General features: G+C 39.1%; 1 protein-coding gene across 1 annotated transcript in view; it reads left to right on the forward strand.

Annotated features, from left to right (window-relative positions):
- Positions 1–12,204, forward strand: part of mRF1 (mitochondrial translation release factor 1) — an 80,185-nt gene that overhangs the window by 61,522 nt on the left and 6,459 nt on the right. The window lies entirely within an intron of this gene.

Consider the following 12,204-nt stretch of genomic DNA (forward strand, 5'->3'; position numbering starts at 1 on the left):
CACTGTAACCATATGTAGGGTAACTACCTCTGTCAGCAGTAGTTAGTAGTATTGTACAGTTGGTGCAATGGATAGAGTTTTGGGTTAGCATGCGAAGGTCGAGTGGTCGATCCTGGGTTGAGGCGTATGTTTTTTATTTCGTAAATGTAGTCCAGGTTGCATCTTAATCGTCAACAGCGATTGCAGCGGGTCCTCTAGAAACCATTTGCACTTACATACTACGATCCTAGAAATGGACGAACAATCGTTTTCATTGGTCAGCTTTGAAAGGCGCCCTTTCCACGTTGTGGGCGTGAACTTATTCGCACCACTTCATCTACTAGATGTGAAACCTGTTTTCTTTGTACCCTCCTCCAATGGTCCCATATATTAGTCATCATCATCATCATCTGTTTACCCTCCAGGGTCGGCTTTTCCCTCGGACACGGCGAGGGATCCCACCTCTACCGCCTCAAGGGCAGTGTCCTGGAGCTTCAGACTCTTGGTCGGGGATACAACTGGGGAGAATGACCAGTACCTCGCCCAGGCGGCCTAACCTGCTATGCCTAACAGGGGCCTTGTGGAGGGATGGGAAGATTGGAAGAGATAGGCAAGGAAGAGGGAAGGAAGCGGCCGTGGCCTTATGTTAGGTACCATCCCGGCATTTGCCTGGAGGAGGAGTGGGAAACCACGGAAAACCACTTCCAGGATGGCTGAGGTGGGAATCGAACTCACCTCTACTCAGTTGACCTCCCGAGGCTGAGTGGACCCCTTTCCAGCCCTCATACCACTTTTCAATCGAACCCGGGCCTCCGGGGGTGGCAGCTAATCACGCTAACCACTACACCACAGAGGCGGACCCCATAGATTAGTACCAACTATTATTCTTGCCTCGATTAGGTCCATTACATTTCGTTAGGGCCTTACGTTACCAGTAGGCCTAGCAACGTACTCTGCGAATAATGTCCAAACTCGGTTACAATTTGTATGTGTTATCACCATGGTCCCAATAATTCTGCCTTTCAACATTGCGTGTTGCGTCTGGTAACCGCATGCTGTTTAGTACGTATCTCAATGTAGTATTATTATTATTATTATTATTATTATTATTATTATTATTATTATGTTGTAAATGTAGGATACATGTGACCTCAGAAACGATGTCTTACTGTATTACAGTAGGTAATGTCAGATGGAAATTATCAATGAAAAATGCGCCTCAACCCAGGATCGAACCATCGACCTGCATGCCAACCAAAAACTCTACCCACTGCACCAACTGTACAGCACGACGACGACGACGACGTGCTGACAGTGGTAGTTACCCTACATATGGTTACAGTGTTGCCAGATTGCTACTCTAACGTCCATTTTCTACCGGATATACTCGCAAGGCGAATTTTGTAAGAGACATTTTTTTATTGCTGGCATGTGAGGAGTCGCGCTGCGACGGCCGAGTGCGCGAATTACGCTTCACCCTGTATATATCATTATTGCTGTGGCTTTAATGTATAAAAGAATAGAATACTCCTTTCCCTTAATTCAGAATCACTAGAAACAGAGGAGAGAGTATATTTTTAGAAAGTGCAGGGTGGGAGGAGAGGAGCAATTATCTGATATTGAGGCCCTGAACCGAGTTCTGGGGATGTTCCACTACAGAATCCCCTAGGGTAGGAGGTATGAGAATGGAGGAGTTTCACAGGTTCTGTGGTAACTCTGTATGTGTTTGGTTGGAGTGTTAGTGGTTAAGCCATTGTGGAAGGCCAAGCAGTCTACAGTAAAGTTTATAGTTGTTGAGGTGCTGTCACTGTAACAATGCGTGAGGTTTATTTCTTTGGTGCAAATTCTATCAATGTATTCTTTTGCTCTCCATTTCTTTCCTAACATATGCAACTTTGTAAAGTTTCTTACCTGTGTTTTAAATTCTTTCTGAGAATTAATGGTAGTGTGTCACCATTTGTGTCCCAAGGTTACACATTCCAACTCGGCAGAGGGTGTCAGATTTTTGAGGATCGGAAAGAAGTGTATTTGGTACTCCTTGACGTACAGTGTCAGCATATTAAAGATCTCTAGTGACACATTCAGAGTTTACTCAACAAAATTTATTAAAACTCAGCCATAGGCTGCCCAGTAGAATTGTGGTTTCTCTATAATCTGGTTGAGTAAAATGTGTACTACCTACCTTGTTTGGATCGGTCAAAACTGGCTAAGAACTGCCAGGAATCCGGGCCTCCGACTAATGAACAAAGTGTAAAAGGCATGCCCCCAAAACAGAGAGACAATAACGTAGAGCAAAGGTCAATTTAAATGAATGAAGTTTATTAACATAAAAGCAAAGGTAAATGATCTGAAGATTAGAAAAAAATAAATTGATGGGGATACAGGGAGTCAAATACTCACATACATAATGTGTAACGATGCTCCAACCACAGTAAAAATCACTTGACTTATTGGCTTGTTTTCTTTGTATCTGATATAAAGTATTTCTTTCTTAAAAGGGACCATTCACTATCTCGAGGTGAAAGCAACAGCCTTCACACAATAAGATCTAACAACTCCCCAGATAAAGTACAGATTTTTATAAAAATATGGTTTCTGACAATCCACATAGAGATTACATCTCCATAAATCAAAGACGCCAGAAAAGTAAACAAATATGGAATACAAGAGGGTAAGAAAGGAGTTGCCATAGTTACAGAAACAAATAAACATGAGTCAGAAAGCAAGTAAAATGAGAGCAAATTCCTGAAATAAACATATTAATCGGCTGAGGCAGCCAGTAACAATAGTGAGATAAAAATAAGAATAATGACAAAAAACAAATATCCATAAGATACTGAAAAGTAACACAGGTCCGATAACCACTCCACACCCACACACACTCAGAGACCAAACATGCGAAGCAGAGGGTATACAAATATAATAGCAAGACATGTAACGACAAAAGTCGTAACAGCATGACATGATTCAGACAACGGCTCATGAACTTCATCCGAGAGCACAGATCAGAAAACCTGGGTCACCGCAAAGAGGCCTGGCCCAGCCAGTCTAAACACATAACGTAAATAACTTGCACGTCACATAACATGTAATCATATCGCACATCTAGGCGAACATGAATCGTACGCTATCGGTGTTAAACCACTATGCAGAACATAAGCTTGAGCCAAAACGTCAAGGACACAGAGAATTAAAAGGTCTCCAATCAAAATAACAAGTAAACTCATCTCACACACAAAATAATCGGATCGGTGCCACCTTTCGCTCTATTGCAGGAACGAGTAAACATAAGCAGACGTGAAAAGAAAGGAAGGACAGTGAAATAAGTCTGCAGCAAAATTATAAAGAATAATACATTAAACAATGGATCTCTCAGTAAACGAACTAGCGTAACTATGGCAAGCCAAGAGAGGATAAGTAGGATAAATACCTTGAGATTGAAGTAATCATATTCATGACTCTAAACTTAGAGAGCCATTTAAAATAAGGTTTATATCTTTTCTAGTACCATTTGTACGAGATGAAGGCCATCTCGCATTTCAACGTCTCCATCTTTTCTCCAAACTTATTATTGTCAGACGACCAGAGATAACTCAAATCAAAGGTAAGCTGGGAAGAAGTGCTTTGGCAATTCTCTGTTACGTGAAGTGCCATCTGTCTAATCAGGATGAATTACACGTCAAGTCTGGCATAGAGAATACTAAGCAGCCATAACAGATTGATCTATAATATTGTAAAGAATGTGATAATGACCTATAATATCATAAAGAATGTGATATCTGTAAAATACAAAAGCAAGATATGAAGGTAATGAGGTGCGGCACAAATGGAACATCGAAAATGACACATAGAAAAACCTAAATGTTGTCTTATCAAAATGCCTGCACGCAGAAGCTGAGGCCATACAACTTTTATTATTATTATGATGTTCCGAGTGTTTATTAACCAATTGAAGCATTCAGTCAAGTTGAGGGATTATGGTTCTTTTCCAGTTGACTCTTAATTTTCCACAACTTCTTACACAGTATCGTGTTGCAATCCAGGCCTTTTAGTTTCCATTAATCAGGTCCAACCATTGTATTCTGGGTCTTCCTCAGCATTTCATTGCTTAAATTTTTAATTCCATAGTTTGTACTAGCATCTTTTCTTTGTTTATCTTTTGAGATGCCACATAAAACTGGAAGTCTAGTTATGTTCACGTTATCAAGTCCCATAAAGCTACAAGCTTGTTTGCTTTTTTATCACTCAACATTTCCACCTTTCTTTCTTCATTCTATATTTATTTGTAATGTACTTCTTCAGATATTTCATCCTTCTTTGTTTCTGGCCAGATCCCAGCTGAATGTAACATTATAAGCATGTAGTGTGCCTTGTACTTAGATATATGTTTGTTTATTGTAGATTTCAAACTCTAGTAAAAATCACTTCAAAGTTATATCATCCTGCTGATTAAGTCTTGAATTCTCCAGTGATACACTTCCCAAGAAGTGGGAGTTTTCTCTAGTTTCAAACCAATTGTCTGCAAATTTTATTGCCTCTTCCCTCTCTCCATCGTCTTGCTTTTCTTCATACTGATTCTCATTCCCCACTTTAATCTTCTCATTTCAGTGCTCAAGGACTTCTGCTTCATCCTTTAGCACGAAATCACAATATGAATGGAGTACGACTCATTAATCGCAACGTTGTTTATATATAAAGTTTTTGTTTTGCATGCTTACCAATGTGGATTTCTACCAGTCTGGAGGGATGTTCCCATTGTTGTAACTGTGGTTGATCATTTTCAAAAGGGAGTAATTGATATTAATTATTAAAAATGTATGTCAATCTGCAAGAAGCAATAGTACAAAGGAAATTTGGAAAAGAAAAATAATGACAAAGGTTCGATGTGCTGCTAGTGGAAGAGGAAAGAGAGCCTCTGATGGATAAATTCAACTGGAGGCCCCAGATTCAACTCGGTCAGTCAGTCAGTCAGTCAGTCAGTCAGACAGTCAGTCAGACAGTCAGTAAATAAATAAATACTGATCTGCATTTAGCGCAGTCACCCAGGTGGCAGATTCCCTATCTGTTGTTTTCCTAGCCTTTTCCTAAATGATTTCAAAGAAATCGGAAATTTATTGAACGTCTCCCTTGGTAAGTAATTCCAATCCCTAACTCCCCTTCCTATAAATCAATATTTGCCCCAGTTTGTCCTCTTGAATTCCAACTTTAACTTTATATTGTGATCTTTCCTACTTTTTTAAACGCCACTCAAACTTATTCGTCTACTAATGTCATTCCACGCCATCTCTCCGCTGACAGCTCGGAACATACCACTTAGCCGAGCAGCTCTTCTTCTTTCTCTCAATTCTTCCCAACCCAAACTTTGCAACATTTTTGTAACCCAGAACAAATCAAGCTTCTTTTCTTTGGATTTTTTCCAGTTCTTGAATCAGGTAATCCTGGTGAGGGTCCCATACACTGGAACCATACTCTAGTTGGGGTCCTACCAGAGACTTATATGCCCTCTCCTTTACATCCTTACTACAAACCCTAAACACCCTCATAACCATGTGCAGAGATATGTACCCTTTATTTGCAATCCCATTTATGTGATTACCCCAATGAAGATCTTTCCTTATATTAACACCTAGATACTTACAATGATCCCCAAAAGGAACTTTCACCCCATCAACACAGTAATTAAAACTGAGAGGACTTTTCCTATTTGTGAAACTCACAACCTGACTTTTAACCCTGTTTATCAACATACCATTGCCTGCTGTCCGTCTCACGATATTTTCGAGATCATGCTGCAGTGGCTCACAATCTTATAACTTATTTATCACTCTATAGAGAATAACATCATCCGCAAAAAGCCTTACCTCTGATTCCACTCTTTTACTCATACCATTTATATATAAAGAGTGAAGCGAAATTCGTGCACTCTGGCGTCGCAGCGCGACTCCTCACATGCCAGCAATAAAAAAATGTCTCTGACAAAAGTTCGTCCTCCGAGTATATCTGACAGAAAAAGGACGTTGAAGAGTGGCAATCTGGCAACACTGTAACCACATGTAGGGCAACTACCTCTGTCAGCACTTATCAGCCGAGCTGTACAGTTGGTGCAGTGGATAGAGTTTTGGGTTAGCATGCAGGAGGTCGAGGGGTCTATCATGGGTTGAGGCGTATGTTTTTTATTTTGTAAATGTAGTCCAGGTGGTATGGTATCTGGCATCTTAATCGTCAAGAGTGATTGTAGTGGGTCCTCTAGAACCCATTTGCACTTAGATACCACAATCCTAGAAATGAAAACAATCGTTTTCATTGGTCAGCTTTGAAAGAGGGCGTCGTGGGCGTGAGTTTATTCTCTGTTGATGATTAAGATGCCTACCATACCACCTGGACTACATTTACGAAATAAAAAATATGCCCTCAACCCAGGATCGACCCCTCGACCTCCTGTACGCTACCCCAAAACTCTATCTTCTGCACCAACTGTACCGAACGACAAATATGTGCTGAAAGAGGTAGTTACTCTACATGTGGTTACAGTGTTGCCAGATTGCCTCTCTTCACCGTCCTTTTTCTGCCGGATATACTCGCAGGACGAACTTTTGTGAGATATATTTTTTTATTGCTGGCATGTGAGTAGTCGCGCTTTGACGCCCGAGTGCGCGAATTTCGCTTCACCCTGTATAAGAAAACATAAAGGTCCGATAATACTGCCTTGAGGAATTCCCCTCTTAATTATTACAGGGTCAGATAAAGCTTCACCTACTCTAATTCTCTGAGGAGATCTATTTTCTAGAAATATAGCAACCCATTCAGTCACTCTTTTGTCTAGTCCAATTGCACTCATTTTTGCCAGTAGTCTTCCATGATCCACCCTATCAAATGCTTTAGACCAATCGCGATACAGTCCATTTGACCTCCAGAATCCAAAATATCTGCTATATCTTGCTGGAATCCTACAAGTTGAGCTTCAGTGGAATAACCTTTCCTAAAACTGAACTGCCTTCCATCAAACCAGTTATTAATTTCACAAACATGTCTAATATAATCAGAAAGAATGCCTTCCCAAAGCTTACATACAATGCATGTCAAACTTTCTGGCCTGTAGTTTTCGGCTTTATGTCTATCACCCTTTCCTTTATACACTGGGCTTACTATAGCAAATCTCCATTCATCTGGTATAGCTCCTCCCACCAAACAATAATCAAATAAGTACTTCAGATATGGTACTATATCCCAACCTATTATATTTAGTATATCTCAAGAAATCTGATCAATTCCAGCTGCTTTTCTAGTTTTCAACTTCCGTATCTTATTGTAAATGTCATTATCATATGTAAATTTTAATACTTCTTTGGCCTTGGTCACCTCCTCTATCTCGACATTATCCTTGTAACCAACAATCCTTACATACTGCTGACTGAATACTTCTGCCTTTTGAAGATCCTCACATATACACTTCCCTTGTTCATTAATTATTCCAGGAATGTCCTTCTTAGAACTTGTTTCTGCCTTAAAATACCTATACATACCCTTCCATTTTTCACTAAAATTTGTATGACTGGCAATTATGCTTGCCAACATGTTATCCTTAGCTGCCTTCTTTGCTAGATTCAATTTTCCAGTAAGTTCCTTCAATTTCTCCTTACTTCCACAGCCGTTTCTAACTCTATTTCTTTCCAGTCTGCACCTCCTTCTTAGTCTCTATTTCTCTATTAAATAAGGTGGGTCTTTGCCATTCTTTACCACCCATAAAGGTACAAACCTGTTTTCGCATTCCTCAACAATTTCTTTAAACCCATCCCAGAGTCTGTTTACATTTTTATTTACCGTTTTCCACCGATCATAGTTACTTTTTAGAAACTGCCTCATCCCTGCTTTATCAGCCATATGGTACTGCCTAATAGTCCTACTTTTATGACCTTCCTTTCTATCACATGTATTTTTAACTACGACAAAAACAGCTTCCTGATCACTAATACCATCTATTACTTCAGTTTCCCTATAGAGCTCATCTGGTTTTATCAGCACCACATCCAGGATATTTTTCCCTCTGGTTGGTTCCATCACTTTCTGAATCAGCTGTCCTTCCCATATTAACTTATTTGCCATTTGTTGGTCATGCTTCCTGTCGTTCGCATTTCCTTCCCAATTGACATCTGGCAATTCAGATCTCCTGCTACAATCACATTTCTTTCCATGTCGTTTCCCACATAGCAGACTATCCTATCAAATAATTCCAAATCCGCGTCATTGCTACCCTTACCCGGTCTGTACACTCCAAATATATCAAGTTACCTATTATCTTTAGAAATGAGCCTTACACCTAGAATTTCATGATTCTCATCTTTAACTTTTTCGTAGCTTACAAATTCTTCTTTCACCAGAATGAATACTCCCCCTCCCACCATTCCTATCCTATCTCTACGATAAACACTCCAGTGCCGTGAGAAAATTTCTGCATCCATTAAATCATTTCTCAGCCATGATTCAACTCCTATCACAATATCTGGTAAATATATATCTATTAAATTACTTAATTCTATTCCTTTCTTTACAATACTTCTACAGTTCAACAATAACAACAGGCCAGGACAGGACAGACATTTCTACTTGAATATGAGCAGGTTCTAGGTTCACTCAGCCTATGTGATTACGATTAATGAGGAGCTACCTGACGAGGTGGTGACCCTGGTATAGAGAGCCAGGAATAACGGCAGAGATAATTAGTCACACTGACCATCCTATACCTCAATCTGCAGGACTTTGGGCTGAGCAGCAGTCACTTGGTACGCCTGTAGTTTGGTTTGGGAATTTTTGTAAGATTATAACTATACATATTTCATTACTGTGATATTTGGCCAAATTGTTAATGGTTTAATTCATTCCCTGACTTTCTGTTTTCCCGTGGTCCATCCATATAAACGAAGAATCGAGTTTCCACTGTATTGGACAGTGGAATTAAAAGTTAAAAAATTATATGAAACAAATTTTTTTACTTAAAATGTTTATAAGTGCCCTTCATATGCTCCACCGGAGGAAGCGGAGATTGATATCAGTGGAATACTGTGTAGGAGGGATACTGACTGGAAGGTAATTGGGGATTTAAATGAGATGGAGTGGGTATGTGGGAAACTGGGAGTGATATTTGTAGATCCTAACGGGTGGGTAGTAGATAGGGATCTGGGCTCAGATGGCCTTCACTTAAATCGCAGTGGTACGTGTAAGTTAGGAATTTTGTATAAAAAGGTTGTAGGGATGTACATTCAAGGAAACAGGGTGGTCTAGGGAGCTGTGATAAGGTTACAGGGATATGGAAGTCAAGTAGGGATGAAAAATGATATAATGGATGCAGAAATTTTCTCACAGAACTGGAGTGTGTATCGTAGAGATAGGATAGGAATGGTAGGAGGGGGAGTATTCATTCTGGTGAAAAGAATTTGTAAGCTACGAAAAAGTTAAAGATGACAAATATGAAATTCTAGGTGTAAGGCTCGTTTCTAAAGATAATAGGCAACTTGATGTCTTTGTAGTGTACAGACCGGGAAAGAGTAGCGCTGACGCTGATTCAGAATTATTTTATAAGATAAATCAGCTGTGTGGGAAAGGACATGGAAAGGAATGTGATTGTAGCAGGAGATCTCAATTTACCAAATGTCAATTGGGAAGGTAATTCGAATGACAGGAAGCATGACCAATAAATGGCAAATAAGTTAATATGGGAAGGGCACCTGATTCAGAAATTGATGGACCCAACTAAAGGGAAGAATATTCTGGATGTGGTGCTGGTAAAACCGGATGAACTCTATAGAGAAATCAAAGTAATAGATGGTATTAGTGATCATGAAGCTGTTTTTGTCGTAGTTGAAAATAAATTTGATAGAAAGGAAGGTCTTAAAAGTAGGACTAGTAGGCAGTACCATTTGGCTGATAAAGCCAATTTATTTAATGAGTCTATACAGAGTTTCCTCCCTTATTAAACTGTGTAATGTCCATACCTAAACAAGCTCTTCAACTCCATTTACTGAACAAATACAGTAACAAGAAGGAAACACAGTAATTACATTAACAGAAAGTTAGATTAAATTATATAAAATAAGCAATCAAACAACCAAAATAGAGAAAATTAGAGTGAATAATCTTCGCCACGACTAAATGGCCTGTGGCCAGCCCCTATTGGAGACCTGAACACCTTGGTAATACATCACAATAATACATAATCCGAGCATCAGCAAAACAAAACAAAAAATCATACGCACGGCAACTGTTCTGAACAGGAAAAAACCCACCAAAATGACTTAAAAAAAAACAAGAAAAATTAAAACGGTAATCTGGCACTTGCCTACTTATATGAACGGCAATGCCCTACTTTTCCTCTCCAGGCTGATACAGCAAGTCATAATACATTCCACTGCTACATATTCACTCAGCAATCTTTTACAACTTGCTGACCAACCATAACATTGTGCCATCTGCTAAGTCTGTGTCCTCTATTATGTTTTTACTTATTCCTCTTTGTGCACTGTTCTACTTTCAAGTTACCTCTCATTAATCCCTATGACCTCATCCTCCAACTTCTTACCATTTAAATAAATTTATCAGTCTTAGCAAACCGGAAACACTTCCAGGCTGCAATAATCCAAACTCCACATTAAATTACACATTAAATAACTTACTCACACTTTGCTCAAATACAGTTAACAAACACACTCCACCACGTACCTAATTTAGCTTCTTAACAGTACCTCTAATCAATCACAGACCAAATTCCAACCACCTTACAGTCACTCTTCATTATATCACCAAACTCAATAATTAATCACTGTCACATACCACCAAATTAACCTCTTACAAATAACAATACAATTCCACCATTAACTTGCTGCCTCTTATACAATTCACACACACACTCTTCATCATTTACCAAATTTAGCTTCTTAATAGTAACTCTAATTATTCTTAGCCCAAACTCCAACAACCCTTCAGCGAACCTTCATTATAATAATTAATCACTCTTACACACCACTAGTTCAACCTCTTAACCATAATCATACTTAAATTCACTTATATTTCTGATATACTTAACTATACTCCATTTACACCAATCCAAACTCCATATTAAATTACAAATTAAATGACTTACTCATTCTTAGCTCAAATACAATTAATAAACACACTCCAGCACCTACCTAATTCAGCTTCTGAACAGTAACTCTAATCTCTCTAAGACCAACCTCCAACCACCTTACAGCCACCGTTTATTATATCACCAACCTCAATAATTAATTACTCTTACACATCACCAAATCTACCTCTTACAAATAACAATACATTTCCATCATTAATTTACTTCCTCTTGTACAGTTAACAAACACACTCCACCACTCACCATATTTAACTTCTTAATATTAACTCTAATCACTAAGACCAAACTCCCACCACCTTTCAGCCAACCTTCTTTATAATAATTACTCATTCTTATACACTGCCAAATCAGCCTCTTAATCATCACCACTATTACCTTCACTTATGCACTCTTCAACACCTACCAAATTTGACTTAACATCTTCCAATCTCGTTATTTACAGACCGAATCACCTTTCATTATTACCTAGCTTACTTACTAATAGTACTTGACTTTTTACTTCTCATTACTATCCCTTCATCACTTTTACCTTTCTTACCCCATAGTTCCTTTAAACTCGTGCTTCTCCCCTTAATAATAGTTTCTCTTACTTCTGCTTCTTCCCTCAAACCATTATTTTACAATGCGTTTGTCCACTTGCCATTTCTTGCGCTTTCTCTTCCCCAGCACTTCACTGATTCCTTCTACAATAGTCTCTATGATCTCACTGTTCCTCTGTGCTCCTCTTGCCTGCCTTTCCTCCAATCTCGATGCTATACTAAGCTCACTACTTCCATTTGTTCTTTCCTTGTCACCATGCCCGTCTTCTCCGGCGCTGCTTTCTTTTCCTCTCTTCCCCATCACTGCTTCCTGCATCAGGCCCTTCTCTAATGCCCGTAATTTTGTCACATTCCAAAATCTGACCCGTCTGTCATTAGTTACCACTAATTGCTGCCCCCTAACCCTTTACTGCATACTGCTGCCCTCAGGCAACATACAACTTTTCACCTGTATAAATGGATACAGATTGTGGACAGAGGTAGTTTTCCGGCACACCTTTAACTGTACAGTAATTTAAAGACATATACCAGTGATGCCTTTTTTTTTTG

This window comes from Anabrus simplex, chromosome 4 (assembly GCF_040414725.1).
Source record: "Anabrus simplex isolate iqAnaSimp1 chromosome 4, ASM4041472v1, whole genome shotgun sequence".
Lineage (NCBI taxonomy): Eukaryota > Metazoa > Arthropoda > Insecta > Orthoptera > Tettigoniidae > Anabrus > Anabrus simplex.